Source organism: Lolium perenne, chromosome 3, assembly GCF_019359855.2.
Source record: "Lolium perenne isolate Kyuss_39 chromosome 3, Kyuss_2.0, whole genome shotgun sequence".
NCBI lineage: Eukaryota > Viridiplantae > Streptophyta > Magnoliopsida > Poales > Poaceae > Lolium > Lolium perenne.
In genome coordinates this window covers 152,564,898-152,587,427 of record NC_067246.2, presented here as the reverse complement: position 1 = coordinate 152,587,427, position 22,530 = coordinate 152,564,898, and positions in this window count along the sequence as shown.

Sequence of the window (22,530 nt, the reverse complement as noted above, 5' to 3'; positions counted from 1 at the left end):
AGAGGTGATATCTTTATTCAAACGAGACACTTGGTCACGTAAACGACGAACAAGGCCAGATTCATCATTAGTCGAAGAATTTGGAAAAAGCTCGGCACGAGAAGAAGATGAAGGAATCTGCAGTACAACTTTCGGTTCAGAACGACGTTAACATAAATCTCCCATCGGGAGTGCTGAGTATGTATATTACATTTAAAAGATTGTTCAAACTGGCAACAGAGCCGAAATAAAACAGGGCCAAGTCAAATTGCGTCCGGTCTTATTTACAATTAATGTAGCAAGTGTTCAAGGAAGTGCCGATGATGAGCCAGGGGCAGCTTCAAGAGTAGGCTTGGCCTGTGCTTCATCAACCAATTTCGGGAGCTGATTGGCACATGTCACTGCCGATCGTTTGAAGGGTTCGAGGTCGACTAAATGATTGTCGTCGTCCACAGGCAATGCCTTAGACAACTTCTCTAAGTCAGACCCCATCCCATAGCCCATCTGCAGCTGGAAAGTAAGAACCGCCCCAAACAAGTGGGAACGGCGTTTCAATACCTCTACAGGCTCGGAAGAGTCAACAAGGAAAGCATCTGCCATCTCGCCAAGAGTCTTGTCCTGCTTCATCTTTGGGAAGATCATCGAGTATAGCCTCGACAACGCTCCTTTAGTCTTCTGCAGAAGTCCAAGAACTTGGACATTGGACTCAGCAGCGAGCGAAAGGGCATCAGATGTAGAGTCCTCCCGAAGCTGAAGAGCTCGAGTGATGGTTATATCGGCAACCTCTGAAAGAAGGACAGATCAGCAACCAGAAAGGAAATACCAAGAGAGAAACCATGTGCCATGAATTTTACCCAATAAATCCTTGATGGATTCACGGAGGACGCCTTCCTTCTTATCGGTTGCAGCCGCAGCCTCACGCCTGGCGTCTTGTTCATCCTTCATCTGCCGCTTCAGCTTCTTCAACTCCTCCTTCAGCAAGACATTTTCGTTCTTGGCGTCGGTGGCAAGCCTGTTGGCCTCCAGCACCTGATCAGCCGAAGTTTTGACAGTCTTCCGAAGCTGAGCATTTTCAGCCTCTAGTCGGGTGAACTGCTCAGCGAAATCTACCACAGCATCGACTGTGGCATAAATCGGCTGCAATAAAGAAAATCAAGAAGATTCAGTTGGATATGTAAAAAAAAACTCTGCGAAGCAAGAGGGAAATCAAGGCAGACTAAACACTTACGTGGTCGCGAGCAGCCGATGAAGTGGGAACATCGCCAGAAGGAATAACCTTCGACATCGGAATCTTCTCTACAGTCGTTCTTGGGGGCGGCGTCGACTTGGCAGGAGAGGGATTTAGCTCCTTAGCTGATGCCGTTTTCTCAAAAGATAATTTGGCCCTCTTTGCGAGAGGAACATTATCATCATCAGAGCTGCTTAAGAAAAATAAATGATTAGCATACAGAACAACGAAGGACAAGTCACAAAGGGATAAAGATGCTCACAGGTCCAGGTCATCTTCGGCAGCAAAGAAGCCTGATGGCCCTTTTTTGGCAGGGGAAGGTGGAGAAGTTCCAACGGCATCATTATCTTGTCCGCTAGGACTTGATTCAGCCGTTGTAATAAAATCTTCGTCTATCTGCTTACGACGCCTGCTCCTGATGAAGGCATCATCCTCGGCAGCGTCGTCCTCTTGGACATCGCTGTCCTCAAGGGCATGTTGGACGTCCTCGGTCTCCTCGGAGTCATCATCGTCATCCTCTGGTTCCACACCACTTTCCGGCGTAGGAGGATTGCATTGAGCAACGGTGGAGGCCTATCAAGAGAAGAAAGTTTGTAAAGCACAATGAAGAAAGAAGAAATAACAGCAAGCAAGAAGCAACAAAAATTACCTCAGTCGGGAGATGGTTTAGATCATAAGGGGATGAGCCGATGTCAAGACAATATTCTCCTTCATACTGATGAGGTCTAAGACCCCGTGTGTGGCCCGATCTCGCGGATTGACCTCGAAAACAAGGGGAGAGGTGGGAGAACGCGAGGAACACGAAGAACACCGAGACTCACGCACGCACACCAACCCGATACACCCGATGCTTACCTCCGTGGCTCGATGGACCATGCCAATAGAATCTCCGAGGAAGAGGCGCGCGGCAGAATTCCCGGAGAGAGATTGGGGTTGGAGAGGAAGAGCTTGATGAGGGAGAGAGAGTAACTTGTACTAGAATCTCACTCAACAAGATCAAAGTCAACAACCAAGGTGCCTTGATTACAGAGGGATGATACCCAAGGGAGACTAAGCTCAAAGGTAGGTTTGAGTTCAAAACAAGTCTAATGGGTAAAGGAGGGGTCCAGGCTACTTATATAGGCACACATGGCCAGCAAGGGCGAACAGGTACGCGAATGGATAAGTTAAGGCAGTTTGGTGGGTCATTCCCGTCAGATCCGGTTTGGATCCGGTCTGACCGGGGCGTCCGGTTGTGGGTCCGGACTGACCGGGTCCTAGACCGGCCAGCGTCCGTCTCTTCCTTGAAGCGCTTCGAGCGACGTCGGCTTCGGCTTCATGATCATCTCCATGTCCAGCTGCTTCTCTCCCTCCCTTGACCTTGGCATCTCCTCCTCTCCGGGGTCTTGATGCGCCTTGTACCTAATGAAACATAGCACGTCGGCATGAGGTAGCAATCCATCCAAAGGGGTACCAAGATCAAGGGTGGTGAGGAGCGAGTTCACCTCATCATGTAGAGCTTTGACTCGGGCTCGTGTCATCGGTCCACTTGGGGGACTTGTTGGTCTTGGTGTGGAGGTGACCGAAAGCCACCCCGCATCATCTCCCCCCCCCTTGGGAAAGAGTCGTCCTCGACTCTTGTGCCTCCTCATCTTCATGATATGGCGATAAGTTCGCAACGTTGAATGTGTTGCTCACCAAGTACTTGGAGGTGGGGATGTCGATGACGTAAGCGTTGTTGTTGATGCGTTTGAGGACCTTGAAGGGGCCATCTCCTCTTGGCTTGAGCTTGGAGTTGCGTTCATAAGGGAATCTTTCCTTCCGGAGGTGGATCCAAACGAGGACGCCTTCTTGAAATATGCGTTCCTTCTTCTTGGCGTTGAGGCGGGTAGCTTGACGAAGCACATGTTCTTGAATGGTAGATCTTGTTTCTTCATGTAGTTTCTTCACGGCGGCGGTGCGCTTGTCGAAGTCCATGTTCGTCCGCTCATGAAGGGGAAGTGGTAGTATGTCGAGTGCCGTGAGCGGCTCAAACCCGTAGACGACCATGAAGGGACTCCTTGATGTTGTCGAGTGCTTGGCGCGGTTGTAGGCGAACTCCGCGTGTGGAAGGCACTCCTCCCATGACTTCAAGTTCTTCTTCACGAGGATGCGTAGGAGAGTTGAGAGGCTTCGATTGACCACTTCCGTTTGGCCGTCCGTTTGCGGGTGCGAGGATGATGAGAATAAGAGCTTCACTCCAAACTTTGCCATGAGCGACTTCCAAAGATAACTCATGAACTTGACGTCTCGATCCGACACAATGCTTTGCGGTACTCCATGTAGGCGAACAATTTCCCTGGAAAACAATGAAGAAATGTGTGAAGCATCGTTGCTCTTATGGCAAGGTATGAAATGAGCCATCTTGGAGAATCTATCCACTACCACAAATATGGAATCATGACCATGCTTAGTGCGAGGCAAGCCTAGAACAAAATCCATGCTAATATCGGTCCATGGTGCATATGGAATAGGTAATGGAGTGTAAAGACCATAGGGGTTGGAGGTAGACTTAGCTTGTAAGCAAGTGGTGCACCGGCGGCAAAGGCGTTCCACGTCGCGGTACATTCTTGGCCAATAGTAGTGGGTTGAGAGCATGGCATATGTCTTCTCTCGACCAAAGTGTCCCATAAGACCACCTCCATGTGACTCTTGTAAATGCAATTTTCGAAGCGAAGACTCGGGAATGCAAATCTTGTTGGCTTTAAACAAGTAGCCATTATGCAAATAGAAATCATCCACTCCTCGTTCAACGGAGCACTTCTAAAATATCGGAGCAAAGAAAGAATCGGAAGGATAGAGTTCTTTGATCTCTTCAAGTCCCAAAACATGAAAATCCAAACGAGTTAGCAAAAGGGTGTTTTTGCGGGAAAGAGCATCCGCTACAACATTGTCCTTGCCCTTCTTGTATTTGATCACATATGGGAAGGACTCAATGAACTCGACCCATTTTGCATGTCGTTTGTTCAAGTTGTGTTGGCTTTTCAAATATTTCAAGGACTCATGGTCGGAATGAATGATAAACTCTTTTGGCCAAAGATAGTGTTGCCAAACTTCAAGAACACGAACCAAAGCGTAGAGCTCCTTGTCATATATAGGATAGTTGAGGCGTGCGCCATCCAACTTCTCACTATAATATGCCACGGGTTTGCCCTCTTGCATAAGAACACCACCAATACCAAGCCCACTTGCATCACACTCAATCTCAAAAGTTTTTGCAAAATTTGGAAGAACAAGAAGGGGAGCTTCGGTAAGGCGTTTCTTCAACTCATCAAAAGCATTTTGTTGGGCCTTGCCCCAAACAAACGGAACATTCTTCTTGGTAAGCTCATTCAAAGGGCAAGCAATGGTGCTAAAATCTTTCACAAAGCGGCGGTAGAAACCGGCAAGTCCATGAAAACTTCGGACTTGACCAACATTTGTAGGAGTAGGCCAATTATGGATGGCCTCCACCTTGGAAGAATCAACTTCAATCCCATTAGCGGAAACCACAAAGCCAAGGAAAACCAATTTGTTTTGAGCAAAGGTGCACTTGGGGAGGTTAGCATAAAGCTTTTCATGACGCAAGATGCACAAGACTTCTCTCACATGTTGCACATGGTCCTCGAGGTTTTTGCTATAAATGAGAATATCATCGAAATAGACAACCACACTCTTGCCAATGAGAGGACGCAAGATGTGATTCATGAGGCGCATGAAAGTAGATGGAGCATTGGAAAGACCGAAAGGCATAATGAGCCATTCATAGAGACCGAGTTTGGTCTTGAATGCCGTTTTCCATTCATCACCAATAGCCATGCGGATTTGATGGTAACCACTACGCAAATCGACTTTAGAGAAAATCGTGGCACCGCTTAACTCATCAAGCATGTCATCTAAACGTGGAATGGGATGGCGGTAACGGACGGTAATGGCATTGATGGGGCGACAATCCATACACATCCGTTGCGTCTCATCCGGTTTAGGCACAAGAATCACGGGAACCGCACAAGGGCTAAGGCTTTCGCGGACATACCCTTTGGCGAGGAGATCTTGAATTTGGCGTTGGATCTCCTTTGTCTCTTCGGGGTTGGTGCGGTAGGCGGCACGGTTTGGAAGCGGAGCGCCGGGTATGAGGTCGATGCGGTGTTCTATGCCTCGAAGTGGCGGTAGTCCATGAGGGAGCTCATCGGGGAAGACGTCTTGAAACTCCTTCAAAAGAGACAACAAAGACGAAGGAATGTTGGTTAAGTCGTTAGTCGCCGACGATGGTCCCTTGCATATGAGCACATAGTGCAATATGGTGGATGGGTTCTCTTGGAGCTCTCTCCACTCACTCTTGGTGGCTAGAAGGACACTCTTGGACTCACTCATATATGGCTTGTGGCGCTCACTATCTTTGTGGTGGGTCGCTCCCTCTCCTCTCATCTCACTATGGTGGGTGCGGAGTTGTGCCCTCGCTAAAGCCTTCGCATTATCCGCGATGATTTGGCTAGGAGTCATCGGGCGCAACTCGAACTTCTTGTCGTTGACCTTGAAGGTGTATGTGTTGGAGAGTCCATCATGTATAGCCTTCTTGTCGAATTGCCAAGGGCGGCCAAGCAACATGTGGCATACCGTCATGGGTACCACATCACACTCGATAGTGTCCTCATAAGGTCCAATCTTGAAGTTGACGGTGACGGTATGTTGTATCTTGACGTTGCCCTTGTCACTCAACCATTGAATATGGTAAGGGTGAGGATGCTTGCGGAGAGTGAGGTTGAGCTTCTCACACAACTCGGTGCTTGCAAGATTATGGCAACTTCCACCATCGATGATGACCTTGATCGATTTGCCACCAATTCCGGCACGGGTTTGGAAGATGTTGCACCGTTGTTCTTCCATAGCTTGAGGTTGTGTGGTTAGCACCCTTGTGACCACAAGTGAGGGACTTGGGTCATGCTCACATAAGAGAGGATCTTCTCCACTTTCTTGCTCATAAGCTTCTTCACTTTCCACGGCGGCTTGCACAAGGGCCTCGTATTTATCTTCATCTAGTGTCTCAATGTCACCATTCTCCATAGTGATCATAACCTTGGTGTTCTTGCACTCAACGATTTGTGACCTTGGGTGCCACACTTGAAGCAAGTGACACTAGAGGGTCCCGTGGATGCCTTAGAGGAGGCAGTGGAGGAGACCGTTTGCTTCATACGACTTTGGATAGTCGGTTTCTTGGATGGTGTAGAGGATGCGTCGGCCTTGACACTTGTAGTAGGAGGAGTTGATGTAGTCGGAGTAGTTGATGAAGTGAGCTTGGAGGAGAAGTAGGTCTTGGCCTTGGAGTACTTGATGTCCTCGATCACTTGGCGCTCGGCCTTCGATGCTTGGTGGACCAACTCAACCATGTTGGAGTATGGTTGGAACTCCACAATTCTCTTGATGGGGTAGTTGAGGCCATTGAAGAAACGAGCAATGGTTTGTTCCTCGGACTCTTGGATGTTGGCTCGTATCATAGTGAGCTCCATCTCCTTGTAGAACTCCTCAACGGTCTTGGTGCCTTGCTTCAACTTTTGGAGCTTGTTGAAGAGGTCGGTCATGTAGTGCGTTGGGACAAAGCGAGCATGCATCTCTTTCTTCATTGCTTCCCAAGTGTCAATTGGAGGTTCACCCTTTTCTTCCCTAAGAGTGAGGACTTGCTCCCACCAAGTGTTGGCGTAATCCTCAAACTCAAGTGATGCCATAGCCACTTTCTTGGCACCGGAGTAGTTGTGGATGCGGAATATCTTGTCAACCTTGAGTGCCCATGAGAGGTAGGCCTCGGCATCTTCTTCACCCTTGAACTTCGGCATTGTGAACTTGAGCCTTCCAAACTTGTTTTCTTCATCCTCCAAGTTTCTTCTACGAGGAGGGGCGACTTCATCTCTTGCGGCTTGAGGAGGAATAGGAGGTCTTCTACGGCCAACCATAGCATTGGGTTGGCGTTGAAGATGAACACTTGCTTCACTTGGTTCACGGTGAGGATGTGGTTGAAGATCTTGTCGCGGTTGTGGACGATGCTCAATGTTTGGTCTCTCATCTTGATCATGGTGTGGCTCTCCTCGTCCACGTTGGTCATGGCGAGGGTGGCGGCGGAGATCTCGCCGAGGTTGATCTTGAGGACCTTGGTCTTGGGGTTGGTCGTCACGCCCATGGTGGGCATGGCGATCCGCTTGGTGACGATCTTGTTGTAGGCCTTGGTCTTGTGGAGGACGCTCATGTGGACGAGCATGGCGATGTATTTCTCCACGCCTAGAGTTGGAGCGAGAGTCTTCATGACGAGTTTGTGGGCGATGAGGTCGATGATGGTCTTCATGCCTTGAGGACGAGCTTGAGGACGAAAAGCCACCATGAGAGTAGCAATCTTGTGGCGAGCTTGAGGATGATGAAGTAGAGCGGTGTCGGCGATGGCGACCCAAGTTGGTGATGGCGCGCTCGAGGCTATCCATGCGCCGCTCCATGTTCGCATCATTGGCCGCCATTTGGCCATTCAAGTTGTCCGTAGCTTCACGAAGAAGAGCCAAGTCTTGGTTCACGGCGGAGAAGTTGTGAGCCACCTCATCGTATTGCTCATCGATGCGCGTCTCGAAGAGGGCTAGTTGCTCCTTGAACTCTTGTCGATGCATCCATAGGTTGTGTTGAGTCACCAACCTCTCGGTGTTGCGAAGGATTTCATCATCCCTTGGGGTATCTCCGTTCCTATCCATGACGGAAAGACAAGAACTATGTTGTGTATGTTAGTGGAAGGAGACTACCTCGCACTCTTACCAAGGTAAGATAGTATTGAGGCAATCCACCAAGTCAAAAGCAAGATCAAGTGTATCGGGACACACGCAAAACCACACGCAAAAGCTAGCAAATATGGTGTTAGGCGAGTGTTGTGGAAAGCCAAAAGACAAATCCAAGATCGAGTATGTTGTTAAAAGTGGGTAAGGTCCAAAAATCCAAATGTCAATGTGAAGATCACTATAAACACGGAAAAACTTGTGGAACACACACACGAGATAAGCGGGGTTAGTGCCACCAAAAGTGAGCGGAAAAGTGTATGTATAAGTGCTCGGTGTCACACTAACACAAGGAGAGCCAAAGCTTCGGTTGCAAAGGAAGAGACAACAAGATTCACACGCGGCCTCTCTTCTCCTATCTCTCTTTGCTTAAAAGCTTTTTCTCTTTTGTATATGGTGGCACTTGCACTCGTTTGTATCTTTGGTGGCACTTGCACACTTTTGTATGTATGGGTATATGGATGTATGGTGCTACTCGCACTCTTTTTGTGTTTTAGGGGCTTTTTCACGCACTATGTTAGCGTTAGCCTCGCTTTTGCTATCTTGCCACACGAGTGTTTGCTTGGATGCTTTACTCAACACGACACACACACCTCACAATGCGGGGCCACGTGCAATGTCTCGCAACACTAAACAAGCAATGCTCGATGGGATAGATCGCAAAAGGAAGAGGGGTTACAAGGGGAAAGTTGCAAGTTATACCTGCGATGGTGGTGGTGGTGGTGGTGGTTGTCGCCGGAAAACGAGCTCGAAGGAGGGCGCGAAGATGCGCCCGGTTTGGGGCCGGTTGGACCGGACCGAGGACCGGCTGCTCCGGTTGCTACCCGGTCGACCGGGTTCTGGGCTGGCTCGTCCGGTCGTGGATCCGGTTGACCGGGTTCTCAACCGGGTTTCGCGATTTCTCTCTCCTGTTCTTCCCCAAACCAAATCCAAAGAGCAAATCGACACGAAAACGATGGAATTGGAGGCTCAAAGTTGGGGAAATAGTAGATCAAGCACAACAACACCAGATCCACGGACCAAAACCACTCAAAACGCAACCAAATCACAGATCGGTCAAGAGGCAATTTGGGGCTATTTTTGGGGATTTTTTTGGAAAATTTTCTAGGAACGAAATCGGGTGGGTGGAGGGTCAAATCCGCGGTAACCAAGAGCTGCTGATACCATATGATGAGGTCTAAGACCCCGTGTGTGGCCCGATCTCGCGGATTGACCTCGAAAACAAGGGGAGAGGTGGGAGAACGCGAGGAACACGAAGAACACGACGAACACCGAGACTCACGCACGCACACCAACCCGATACACCTGATGCTTACCTCCGTGGCTCGATGGACCACGCCAATAGAATCTCCGAGGAAGAGGCGCGCGGCAGAATTCCCGGAGAGAGATTGGGGTTGGAGAGGAAGAGCTTGATGAGGGAGAGAGAGTAACTTGTACTAGAATCTCACTCAACAAGATCAAAGTCAACAACCAAGGTGCCTTGATTACGGAGGGATGATACCCAAGGGAGACTAAGCTCAAAGGTAGGTTTGAGTTCAAAACAAGTCTAATGGGTAAAGGAGGGGTCCAGGCTACTTATATAGGCACACATGGCCAGCAAGGGCGAACAGGTACGCGAATGGATAAGTTAAGGCAGTTTGGTGGGTCATTCCCGTCAGATCCGGTTTGGATCCGGTCTGACCGGGCCTGTGACCGGGCTGTCCGGTCCTGGGTCCGGTCGACCGGGCGCAAACCGGAAATCTGCGAAGTTTCCGGTCTTCGTCCGGTACGAGGGAGCTGCGCCGGTTGGCGCCCGGTTGACCGGGCCTGTGACCGGGGCGTCCGGTTGTGGGTCCGGTCTGACCGGGTCCTGGACCTGCCAGCGTCCGTCTCTTCCTTGAAGCGCTTCGAGCGACGTCGGCTTCGGCTTCATGATCTTCTCCATGTCCAGCTGCTTCTCTCCCTCCCTTGACCTTGGCGTCTCCTCCTCTCCGGGGTCTTGATGCGCCTTGTACCTAATGACACATAGCACGTCGGCATGAGGTAGCAATCCATCCAAAGGGGTACCAAGATCAAGGGTGGTGAGGAGCGAGTTCACCTCATCATGTAGAGCTTTGACTCGGGCTCGTGTCATCGGTCCACTTGGGGGACTTGTTGGTCTTGGTGTGGAGGTGACCGAAGGCCACCCCGCATCACATACCGAGGCACGTCAAGCGACGAACTTCATCTCGGAGTTCATCAGCCGACAGGTCGGCAGAGCTGACCCTCGACTTGTCGTCCTTGCCAGTATAAAGCCATAATTGGTGGGGTCGAGACATTAGCGGCTGCACTCGACGTTGTAAGAACACTGAGACTACCTAAGTGCCGCACATCGTCAAGCCTCCCGTATTCTTCAGGACGACGACCTGGTCGAACAGCCTGTCAGCTATCACCCTCTCTTCGGGAGAAAGGGTGTTTCACCAGGACTTCTTCAGATGAGCTACCAGGACATCTTCAAAAGGAGGGAGATTCGAGTGCCGCCCAGGCACCGAGGGGTCTCGCAGATAAAACCATTTGTTGCGCCAGCCCTGGACGGATTCCTTCATCGGGTAGTCGAAGTAGTTGACCTCCTTCCTGACAACAAAGCCAACGCCACCGACGACGGGGGGGCCATTGCTGTCGTTATGACGCTTCACATAGAAGATTTTCCTCCAAAGACCCAAGTGGGGGTCAATGCCGAGGAAGGCCTCACAGACAGTGATGAAGATGGAAAGGTGGAGAATGGAGTTTGGGGTCAGCTGCCAGAGCTGAATCCCGTAGAAGAAAAGAAGGGAGCGGAGAAACTCGTGGGCAGGAAGAGAGAGACCACGGAACAAGAAAGCAGCGAACATAACAGTGAAGCCCTTCGGAGGCCTTGGGCGAGAAACGGCACCTGGAAGAAGAATGTCATCGTTAGATGAGGAGATGAGGCCAAGGGCTCGCAGCCTGTTCACATCACGATTGGAAATGGCAGAGGCGCTCCAGCCGCGGCTGACTTTGGCTGCGTCCGAGGCGCTGGTGCTCTTCTTCTTGCCCATGGCGCGTGGAGCTCTTGAAGGAAGAACAGAGGAGACAGGAAAGGTTGGGCGAGAAGACGAGGAGTGAGAGGCGTGAAAAGTAAAAGCAAGGAGGCACTCTATTTATGCCGTAAAAATTTATGCAAGATCGTGGCCATAACTTCATAGGCATCGTGGGAGGTGGATCAGATCTGGCTGTACACGTGGCGTCTAAGAGAAGAACGGAACCGGCGACCCATTATTCCCACGATGTGCGAAAATCGAGGAGACGCCTCGGTCGGTGCGCATGCACTGGTCACTTCCTAAAAACTGACCGCGCAGAACTAGGGTGGGCCCGTCAGGTCAAGTCTTGTCAGTCAAACCACAGCAGCAATACGTCAACAGTGACGTCATAAAGACCATTGTGAGCAGTCGAAGAAAAATGAAGAAACATTGGATGGTCCTGTGTTCAGACTCGGGGGCTACTGGAAGACATCGGGAGTGCTGAAAGCGCATCCGATAAAATGAAGACTCGAAGATATTACCGAGAGGAAACATCTGAAGAAAAGGATAGAATGCTCAGCTCGAGTCTGCACCCGGTTGCAAGCGCCCATGCCCAGACTCGGGGGCTACTCCCATCGGGAGCGCTGGACGCGCACCCGACAGAACTTTTTTGCACTCCAGGATCATGCCCGGGGACTTGATTCTGTGTAGGGTGACGTTGTTTTGTCATCGGCAGTTAACCAGCAAAAGTTGGGCACGTTACTCATTATCCCTTACGCGCGGAAAATATATCGGATGACCTATAAAGACTTGCAGAAAAACTTCGGCAGAGCAAAACATTCGAGTGGTACAACTTGAGTCTACGCACGGATTACAAGCATCCGTACCTAGATTCGGGGGCTACTCCCATCGGGAGCGCTGGACGCGCACCCGATAAAATGAAGATGATGCTGATTCAAGATGGACAAGAACAATCAAGGAGAAGAACATTAAGAGGAGGCATGCTTTAGTCTCTACCCGAACTATTTTCGGCTAGACACTCGGGGGCTACTGACGTGGGCATTACCCTTCGGGTAACTGACATTGCCCTATCCTGTACAATCTAGTTGGAGGCCCATGAAGGCACTTGAAGGCAAGGCGGGCCACTTGGACGGCGCAGCAGAAGATTCCTTGGCGGGCAAGACAAGGAAGGAGCCGAACAAGGAAAGTTTAGATTTAAAACTACTATAAATCTAGTCGTACTCGGTTAGACCTCTTGAGACCTGGCTTCCTATATAAAGGCCAGGAGAGGGGCTGCCGAGGGACACAATCAATCATAGCAATCTTAGCCACCAGAAGTCTAGAGCTAGGTCGCCACAGCTCTTAGCCTCTCAACGGGATCTCAGCCGAACCCTTCGGCACCCCATTGTAACTCAATATTTTCATAATCAAGATCAGACAGGCAGGACGTAAGGGTTTTACCTCATCGAGGGCCCCGAACCTGGGTAAATCGCTCTCCCCGCTTGTCTGTGAACCGATGTCTCGTGTCAGCCTACAGGATTCCATCAACCCTCAGCCCCAACCGAAGGGCATTGCCGAGGAGTACCCTCGACAATTGGCGCCGTCTGTGGGGAGCCTGTCGGCACCAGGCAAGTCATCGGCAGTACCAGTCACATCTGCGGCGTTCTTACTCGAGTCACCAACGCCATCAGATCCAAGAAATTCAATCCGCTGCGGGTCCTTCGAGTTCGTGCCGCACCCCGAAGCACCGCACCTGATCCCTGCAGGACCGTCTGGCGACATGGATACTACTTTCGGTGGTGTCCACTTCATCATCGACTCCGGGGGCTTCCTTCGCCTCCCTAGGACCAGCGCATCTGGCCCGAAGACCTCAGTTTCGGAAGGTGTCACTCCAATGACAACCCTAAAAATTCCATCCAGGAACATACAAGAGAGCAACCGAGGAAGTTTCGACGTCACGGCAGGGCGAATGAAAATACGAAGGGACTCGCACCGCGAAGAGGAAGAACGAACAACAGCTCACCTTCATCAGTTCGAACGAGGATGCCACGCTACGTTATCGATCAAGGGTCGCACTCGCTCACCGTATCTATCGGCTACGGAGCAGCTCGAAGCACCATGTTATCTTCACTCTTACATCGATCCGAAGGATGGTCGAGAGAAATCCAGTCACCTGTTAAGGAACTGTCGACATTTTCTGTAAATTCGGCAGTTCTGCGACGACCTCAGAGTCGAGGCCATGTCAATAGTTCGCACAATGGAGAGAAGGGCAGGATCCTACAGTTATCCACCAGAACCATACGTACCTGAGCCATACGTGCCAGTAGGAGGAGACGAGCATGTACCAACCGAGGTGTTCCCAGAACCATGCGGGCAAGTCAACATGATCCATAAAACCAGCTTTTCAAAGAGAGAAATCAAAAAATTCTCCCGAGAAGTAAAGTATGCGGAAGTTGCCATGGTCGATACACCCGAATTCATCGACTGGTCGGTCAGAGTATCTCCTTCAGTAGGGCGGATCACCCGAAGGCCGTTCCAAGGCCTGGTCACGCAGCCCTTGTTCTTGAAGCACAGATTGGAGGGTACAGTATGAGCAAAGTATTCATGGATGGAGGAAGTGTCCTGAACCTGTTATTCGCCAGCACAATGAGAGCAATGGGTTTAACAGTCGACATGCTAAGAGAGTCCGACACAGGATTCCACGGCATTATACCGACTCGACCCGCTTATTCTCTTGGTAAAACATCACTGGATGTGGTCTTCGGCACGCCTGGCAATTTCAGGAAGGAAAAGATCGAGTTTGAAGTAGTTGACAGACAAGCGGGGAGAGCGATTTTGGGGTGCTTCAACAGCGTTTCGTTGTTGTCAGGTACCCTACTCTCACTTGGTCCGAGTCTCAGATGTGGGAGGTGATGAACGTCTGTGTGATCATGCACAACATGACCATTGTGAGCAAGCGCGATGAACATGTGAATGATGATCAACATTTGATTATTAAGGGCCTCTTGCTGAAGTAGAGCATTTATCCCAATAATTTGCCGCTTTCCTTCACATGCACCAAGAAATCCAAGATGCAGGTGTTTATGTTTAACATCAGGCAGATCTGGCTGCGCATTTGTGGGCGAGGAGAGGAGCCGTCAACAACGCATGGTTTAATTTAAATTATTATATGAACAATTTCCTTTGTATTTATGTTAAACTATGTGAAATATTGTATCAATATTTTTTTGTGATTGGAATATTATTTTAAAATATTGTAAAAATAAAACAAAAAATTTAGGAGGCATCAGTTTAGGGGAAGTCGGTGTGGAAACCGTTCTTCAAATGGAGGAACGTTCGCCGATGCCCACGATAGAACACTGCTGGCGTATCTGCCGGTGCCTATTTAGAGGCGGGGATGCTCTGGCGGAGCCAGAATATCAATCATGTGTAGTCATGTTAAAGATGTGTAGTCAAATACATGTATTTATATAAAAAATTATTATTATTTACACATATTAAGCTTATATTGCCAAAAAAACTGTGTAGTCAAGTGACTACACAGCCTAGGCGTGGCTACGCCACTAGCTCTTAACGTTGGATAGAGCAATTCCAGCACCGAAGTGGGGTGTATCATGCAGCGAGGTCAGATACACATCGTCCTGTGATGAGTGTCGCAATACCTAGGTTAGGTAGCTCAACGCGGCCATCACGATTTGACGATACGGAGATCTCACTGTCGGGACGTGTCCTACCGACAGAAGCAACACAAGTGCCAATCATGATCTTGGCGCAACTGGACCATGTCTGCTCGGTAATCATCCATCTTAGAAATGTCTAACAGCCCTGACTCGACATATCGTCTCCCAGGGAAAAAAAAAACCAACTGGCTCAAGTATATACTTGAGATGATTAAACAGCCATGTTTGGGTGATGAAATCATATATACAGGGTGTTAGGTTCTGAAATCTGCCATCATGATATAGGGCTTGGATCAGAACTAGCGACGCGCAATCATGTGATGGTGCATTATTGATCCATTCTTGTCATGAAGCTATCCATCACAGCGAAGAGGCCTATAGAACAAGATTGCCGTCAAATAACTTGTTATAACTTATAATCATTGTCAAACCTAAATAAGCTGTTAGGATAATCGAGCACCATGCTTTGCTCTCGGGTCAGAAGCAACGAATCTACCAGAAACGATGATCTGCTCGGCAGCTCTATTTGAGTTCAGTAGTGCATATTCTGAAGAGGATTAGATACAAAATGTGTCCCCGCGAATCCCCTTCCACATCGTGCGTACACGTTGTGGCGCCTGACCGGATTGCTGCTAATCTTTACTATTAAATTGCAATAGGTGACTGGCTGGTGTCACAAATGGACCTTGCTATATATGGACCAGAACCCACCGGCCCATATGTATTCATGTCGAGCCAGAGGCGAACTAGGACCAGGTCGATTGATAAATCACTTTCCGACTCCACTACAATTCCTATCGCTCTCTATTTGAAAAAAGAAACTCCAGCTTGAAGCAGCAACATTACATGAGCACGCGATTCATCACACGATGGGAACCTCCGATTCTCCCCCTCGTCAGCCGTTGATTGTTTATCGGATTACCGTCAGATGACGCTTCCGTGTGTTTTATTCTGTCCCACTTACATAAGGAAAAGTAGCGCCCAGACATTAAAATTCCATGCGTCCATGCGCACATGCGCCTCCCTGCCGCAGGTCCAGCTCCGGTGATGGGCTCGCAGAAGAAGCTCGCGCGGTGGAACCTGCTGCCGGCACCGCCCCACCTTGCAGAACCACTCCAGCTCTGGCGAGGGTGCTACATGGGCCGCTCGCTGCGGGTTCGCGCGGGCAGTGTCCGCCTTGCAGCATAGCGTCGCGCTTCGGGCCGCCCTGCCCTATCACCGGCAGCCTGCGCCGTCAGCCCCCATCTCTAGCCTCGAACGCACTCCGCCCTGCCCGCATCTCAGGCCGCCACCACACTTCGCCCCTGTCTTCGGATGCCATGCGCTCCGCCCCGCACCCATCTCTGGCGACTTGCCTCGCGGCACCACTGGCAGCAGCGCTGCGTGCTGCATATAGCACCGCTGGCCCGAAGTCGTAGCAGCGCTGCCGGCCCTTGTAGCGCCGGTGGTCAACCCTGGCAGCAGTGCCGCCGGCGGCATGTAGCACCTCCGGCCAGAGGTTGCAGCAACTCTGCCATCCCCTTGTAGCACGCGCCATCAATCTTCGCATCAGCGCCCGCCAGCGACAAGTAGCAGCAGTGGCCACTGGCCAGTAGTCGGAGCAACGCCGGCAGCGGCATGTAGGACCGGTGGCTGGCGACTGCAGCAGCTCCACCTTCTCTTTGTATCACGCGCCATCAAACATCGCAGCAGCGCCGCCAGCGACAAGTAGCATCGGTGGCCAACGGTCGGAGCAACGCCGGCAGCGGCATGTAGCACCGGTTGGTAGTGGTTGTAGCAGCGGGATTTGAGGATTTGGAGATCCTAGGACACACGGCGTGGTAGCTTAGGGCGAACGGCTGCGCAGCGGAATGCACAACGCCGGTGTCTCGGCGCCATGCGAGCTCGTGGGGAATTTTTGCGGTCAACGTGGAGGAGATGCCAGTCTTCCACATCAGTCCGTAGGTGTTTCCGTAGGCAGAGAATCCGTAAGTGTAGGATTACTGAGATGGCCAGAGGATAGAGATGAGAAGAGAACGCCTCAGAAATTGGTGGCCACGTTTTCTCCTTCACCGGGTGGGCACGTGGCAGACGCACGACCCGGGGGATCGGAAGACATGTATTTCAACGTAGAACTTTGATAAATGATGTAACCTAAAAATACGAGTTATATGTCATATAGATTATGTTATTGGATTCATTTTTGAAAACTATTCCAACAACATGATTCTGATGTCATATAACTTTTATTTCATTGCAAAAATTATTAGTCAATATTTCACCTAGAAATTCATAGTTGACTTTTATATAAAAACCGAGGGAGTATCTCATCTCATCTTGTGATCTAGACAATATAGAGTTTGATATATCTTACGATTAACCACACAAATTTATATTTTTGCTATACTTGTGCGTTTAGTAGATTGTTGACAAAAAATAGGCTAGATGAGGGATATGTTATAATATTGTCAGACACAAAAGTAAAATCCGCAAGTGTAACTATTTAAACCGTAGCAACGCACGGGCATTCAGCTAGTTAGTGAATATATACATATCGTTCATCACTGAGGGGAGCATATTTATTCGCCAAATCGAAGAAAGCAAATATTGCTAGAGCATCTCCACCGACGAACCCAAAAGCGACCCGACAGCGATTTGGGTGCCAGCGGCAAAACTAAACGCACACCGGCACGCCCAATAAACCGCTGACGCCGTTTCGAGCCCAATAAAACCGCCGGCAACCCTGTGCCGATCCCTTCGCGCGGGGTGCCGAACGGGAGCGCCGGCGCCTCGAGCCATGTAGGAAAACGCCCATGGGCCTTGGCCATAAGCGAGACATGGTGTCGATCGCGTTTTTAAAGACGCCTCGCCGGAAACCAAGGCGGCAAGGAGAACGGACGACGTACGAAGCCCACACGGCGGCGGCCTAACTCCCCGTGTGGCATCTATGCTGGCCGGTGCGGCTACTTTAACCCAGTCGACACCATCTTCTCCGCGAAACCCTAGACATCGTCGTCTCTGCCCAAGCCTAGCCGCCGCCGTCCAACCTAAGCATCATCGAATCCATGGCACACAATTGCGAGGACGAGGTAGCGGCGCCGGCGGAGAGCGGTCCCACCAGTTCACGATTGAAGGGGCCGACGTGCTCTATCGGCACCACATCCCGGTGCCGATGGAGTACCGGCTAACGCACGTCTGGCATATGTCCGTCGCTGACTATGCGGTGCCGCCGCCTCCTCCGGATGGGCCGGAGCTGCGCTCGCTCATTGAGGAGTGGCAGTTGCAGATGATGTCGTACCGGCGCCGCCTCCTCCGGATGGGCCGGTGCTGCGCTCGCTGATTAAGGAGTGATGGCTGCAGGGATATCGGACCGACGCCGCCTCCCGATGTGGGCACCGACGAGCCTGGAATGACACCGCCTGTTCCAGCAGGAGCGCGACGTCGAGGTCGCCAGGTTGGCCGGCCCTGAGACCGGGTGGTTCAACCGCACGGGCTACCGGAACTGGTGGTACGGCTGCAACGTCGACGGGACACTCACGGCGTACGGCTATATGCCCCGCATCACCGGCGACCCACCTAGCTAGCCCATGTACTTCCTGCATGCACAGGGATGGCCTGCAAAAACACAGGGTCATTCGTGCATATTTTCGTGGAAGTATTATTTATGGTTTTTATATTGTATCCCAGAATGTTTATATGCGGTGTTTCTGTCACACCCAAGGTTTCACAAGACTTAGGTGAATTGACAGCAAGAATTGAAATGGAAAATGGTGAGTGTAAATGGTAGGATTTTGGAGTATTGATAATGCAATAAAGTAAAGTGCGTAAAAGTAGAGCTAATAAGAAATAAACAGGTTTCTGCAGATGAAAAGGTAGGTGCGGGGTCATTCGGTTCATGGCGATAGTGAATGTGCTTGGTGGAATAAATGTGATAAGTAAATATGAATTTTCCTATATATATCTGAGAAGTCAAGCAACCCATATGAGAGAAAGACTTCTTTAGGTAGATTTCATCTTCCTCCAATAATCTTTCTGCCTGTTACCAAAGCCATGGTCATCGCATCTATTAAGGTGGTTAAACCGGAGTAAAGCTTTAAGGTTGGTGGTTCCTTGCGATTCCTCGAGTATTGCTAGATCCTCTTTGATATCGGCCATGTCACTCGGGGGGTCACCGATTCTCTAGCACACAAGTTCCTATTTATGAGTTCTTGAGATCATGCTATGTGGGCCCTTAAATTAGATAACAACATTAGGTGCACATAAACATTCCCCTAAATCTCCCACGATAATGGGATCTACTCACACATGAGAGGAGAATAACATAATGATAATCATAGCAAAGTAAATGGAGTTCATCTTGATATTACCATAGCAAGCCACAATAGTTGAAGATTAAATCAAATACAAACCAAGATGAAATAGAGGTTTCTATCCCTAATATTACTAGTATGAATTTCTCTCTCTCTCTCTCAGTACAAGTGGGGTTTAACGGATTAGGTGGTGATCTTGATGAGATTGATCTTCCATAGAGTCGAGGATGGTCTTCTCCTTCTTCAGATCTGACCTCTTCCCGTCTGGGACGAATGGTGGTTGTTGTGTTGTGTTTTTCATCGTCTGCCCTTCACGGAAAGGGTTTGGTTTGATAAGCGGAAGTGATGAGGACATGATTACCTCTGATTTGAAGGCATATCTTGGTGAAAAAGAAGAGACTGCGTCGAGGACGACTTCAATTCAAGTAGGGGAGGATGATGAGGACATCTCTACGATAGATACAACCAATACTCCACTAACCACATCTTAGGTACATTCGTTAGGGCAAAGGTGTCCGATCTTTCGATGAGATGGGGATGAATCGATTTGTTGGTGGAGTTCGTGCTTGACAATCCGACTACACGTGCAAAGCTCATGCGCCAATGCAATCGCTAGGACAATCTCCGGGAGTTACTGATCTTGCGGATGCGCGATCAGCCTGACCAGCAAGGGTCTTAATTCCTACCTGAAATCGAGAACAAGTAAGAACTAAAGATGCAATCATAATATTGCGAATATAAATGAAAGCTTGATTGATAATGGTGGGATTCCAAATAGTCGGTCTTGTTCTGGGCGTTGGCCTCAAAAGAAGTACACGAAGTTGCAACAATTGGCTAACTTTTAATCTAATCAAAATCCAAGACCTAATGACGGCTACAGAGGGATATAAACGGGGGAAGTGAAGGGATTTTCGTCCAACCAACTAGGGTGGCCAAAAACACCCCTAAATTGGACTTCCTCCACTTATATGGCCTCTTAAAATCCCCTAAAATACCTAATCCGAAAATACATGGGCCTGGCCCATTAAATAAGGTGACGCAACACCAAAAATAACTCTTTGAGCGAATTTTATGATGGGGTAACTTGTATAATTCATCCAAGCATCGTTGCTTCACTATAGTGGCTTCAATGTTCTCAAATCCTCTCTTGCAACGCCATCCTGAATCCTTGCAGGTCTGCTGCCATCTCCATGCACGTTCCTAATCCAATGCTTGGCGTCCATGCTAGATCCATTCCTAATAATATAAATACATTTGATTTAGGCAGCATCATATTCTCATATATATTAGGAAGGATTCCTAGTAACGAATGTACCTGAGATGTGGTTGTAGGAGTATTGGTTGTATCTATCGTACAGATGTCCTAATCATCCTCCCCTACTTGAATTGAAGTCGTCCTCGACGTAGTCTCATCTTTTTCACCTAGATATGCCTTCAAATCAGAGGTAATCATGTCCTCATCATCCTCCCTTTCTTGAAAGAAAAGTCGTCCTCGGCGATGTTTATTCTGTAAACATGCTAACAAAAGAGACAAGGTATATGCATGGTATATGTATATGTCATCCGTTTTAATAGCTCTCTCATGTTGCCCATTGTAGTTTGTACATAGACCAGTATTGTAGTAGCTGACAAGATCATTAGTCCCCCTTAAACATTTATCATAACTCAGTTTGCAGATATAAGTAAAGCACATATAGACTCCTTTCAAATTATAATGCTCATCATTAAACCATCCCAAAGTTGGTAAACCAAAATGTAAGGATTCAAATTTACTAGCTACGCCATGTGGATTTAAACAATTTTGCAGCAAGTTATTTGGCAGAGAATGAATACCAACATTGGAGGTCATATCAAAATGAGAAAGCGTATACACAAATTCAGTTTCATTGGAACTATAAGAATCATCACACATGATGCATATCCTATGTACCATAAAAACATTGTTGCTGACATACTCCCCTACCAAATTAAATGTAACATCGGGGGCGTAGACACTCTTTAAACAAGGAAGTTCAACAATTTTATGTCTAGCATGTGACAAAGATATAGGTGGATCCATCACAACAGAAAACAAAGAATTAGCATGATAAATCTTAGCCAACACTTCATTGTTCATAACCAGTTTTATATGATCCATACTAGAGTCAACTTTCAAGTCACAAGGTGCATTATCAGGAGCAAGAATGTCAGTTTGTACACTCATAGATATGGAAGAATTAACTTGTACAGTAGGTATACTCAACATAGTTGGTATATCAGTTCCACAATTTCCTAACACATGGTCATCCATGGAAACAAAATTATCCGTTGGTACACTCATATCAATAGACAAACGAAAAACAGCACATGGTACACACAAATCTGTAGGTCTATCATAACTAGAGTCAACCAAAAGATTGGTAGTCATATCAATGATAATTTCAGTGGGTGCACTCATATTCCAAGACAGATTAAAGTGATCAATTGGTACACCCAACCCAAAATCGCTCTTAGCATGTAACTCATTTAGGGCACTCGAATTGATAGATGCATGAATGTCCGCAAAAGAAGCACGCAAAGCATTTGGTATTGTAGCATGCAATTCAGTGGGTATACTTAAATCAATAGAAGAATCCAATTTAGCGTGAATAATTTCAGTGGACGCGCACATCGTCAAAGAAGAATTGAAAACATGACTAATTGCGCTCACAACAACATCAGTCTCAGTGGTATGATCACATGGTACTTGCAAATCAGTAGTATGATCCTCTAATATAGGCGGTGTGGCCAAATCATCAGTGAACTCCACACATGGTATATTAATATCAACATGGTATTTACCAATTTCAAGTGGATTAACAAAACTAGGAAGCATCTCCATTGTTTGATCATGAGATTGTTTCAAAGCGACAACTCTATCCTCAATCAACTCAATAGACAAATCATCACATGACATATGTAGATCATCATGGTGTTCATCAGTCACAAGTGGAAGGACAAAATCGGTACCTTTATTTTTACCTTGTGACTCCAACATAGAAGATGTTCGCAGCGACGTGTCCCAAGTCTGTGGCTGGGCGACTCGCACAACAATATTCATGCGTGGAAAGTTGGAAGAAACAACCGATGCTAGGGTGCATGACTTGAAGAAGTTGGAATGGTCCAATGTTTTCTCCTGTATGTGTTTCTCAAAAGCACAAGCTCGAACATATATACCAATAGTAGAACGAGGAATATACTTAAACATAACCTTAATATCAGGGTTCAAGCCGTTGAAAAACATGTTTCTAGTGCTTTCCTCAAATTCCTTTATATCACAACGGTACATGTAAAATTTAAATTCCTGATAGTAAACATGCACAGTATTACTACCTTGTTCTAATCGTTCAAGTTTGCGGAGCAGTTCACGTTGATGAGAAAGAGGCACAAATTTACGTCTCAAAACAGATTTTAAATCTACCCAAGTAGTAGGTGTATTATCAACATTTTCTTTATAATTCCAGTCCCACCAAATGGAAGCCAAATCCGTAAAAACTCTAGCAGCAGTTCTTACTTTCTCATGTTCAGTAAAATCATGGC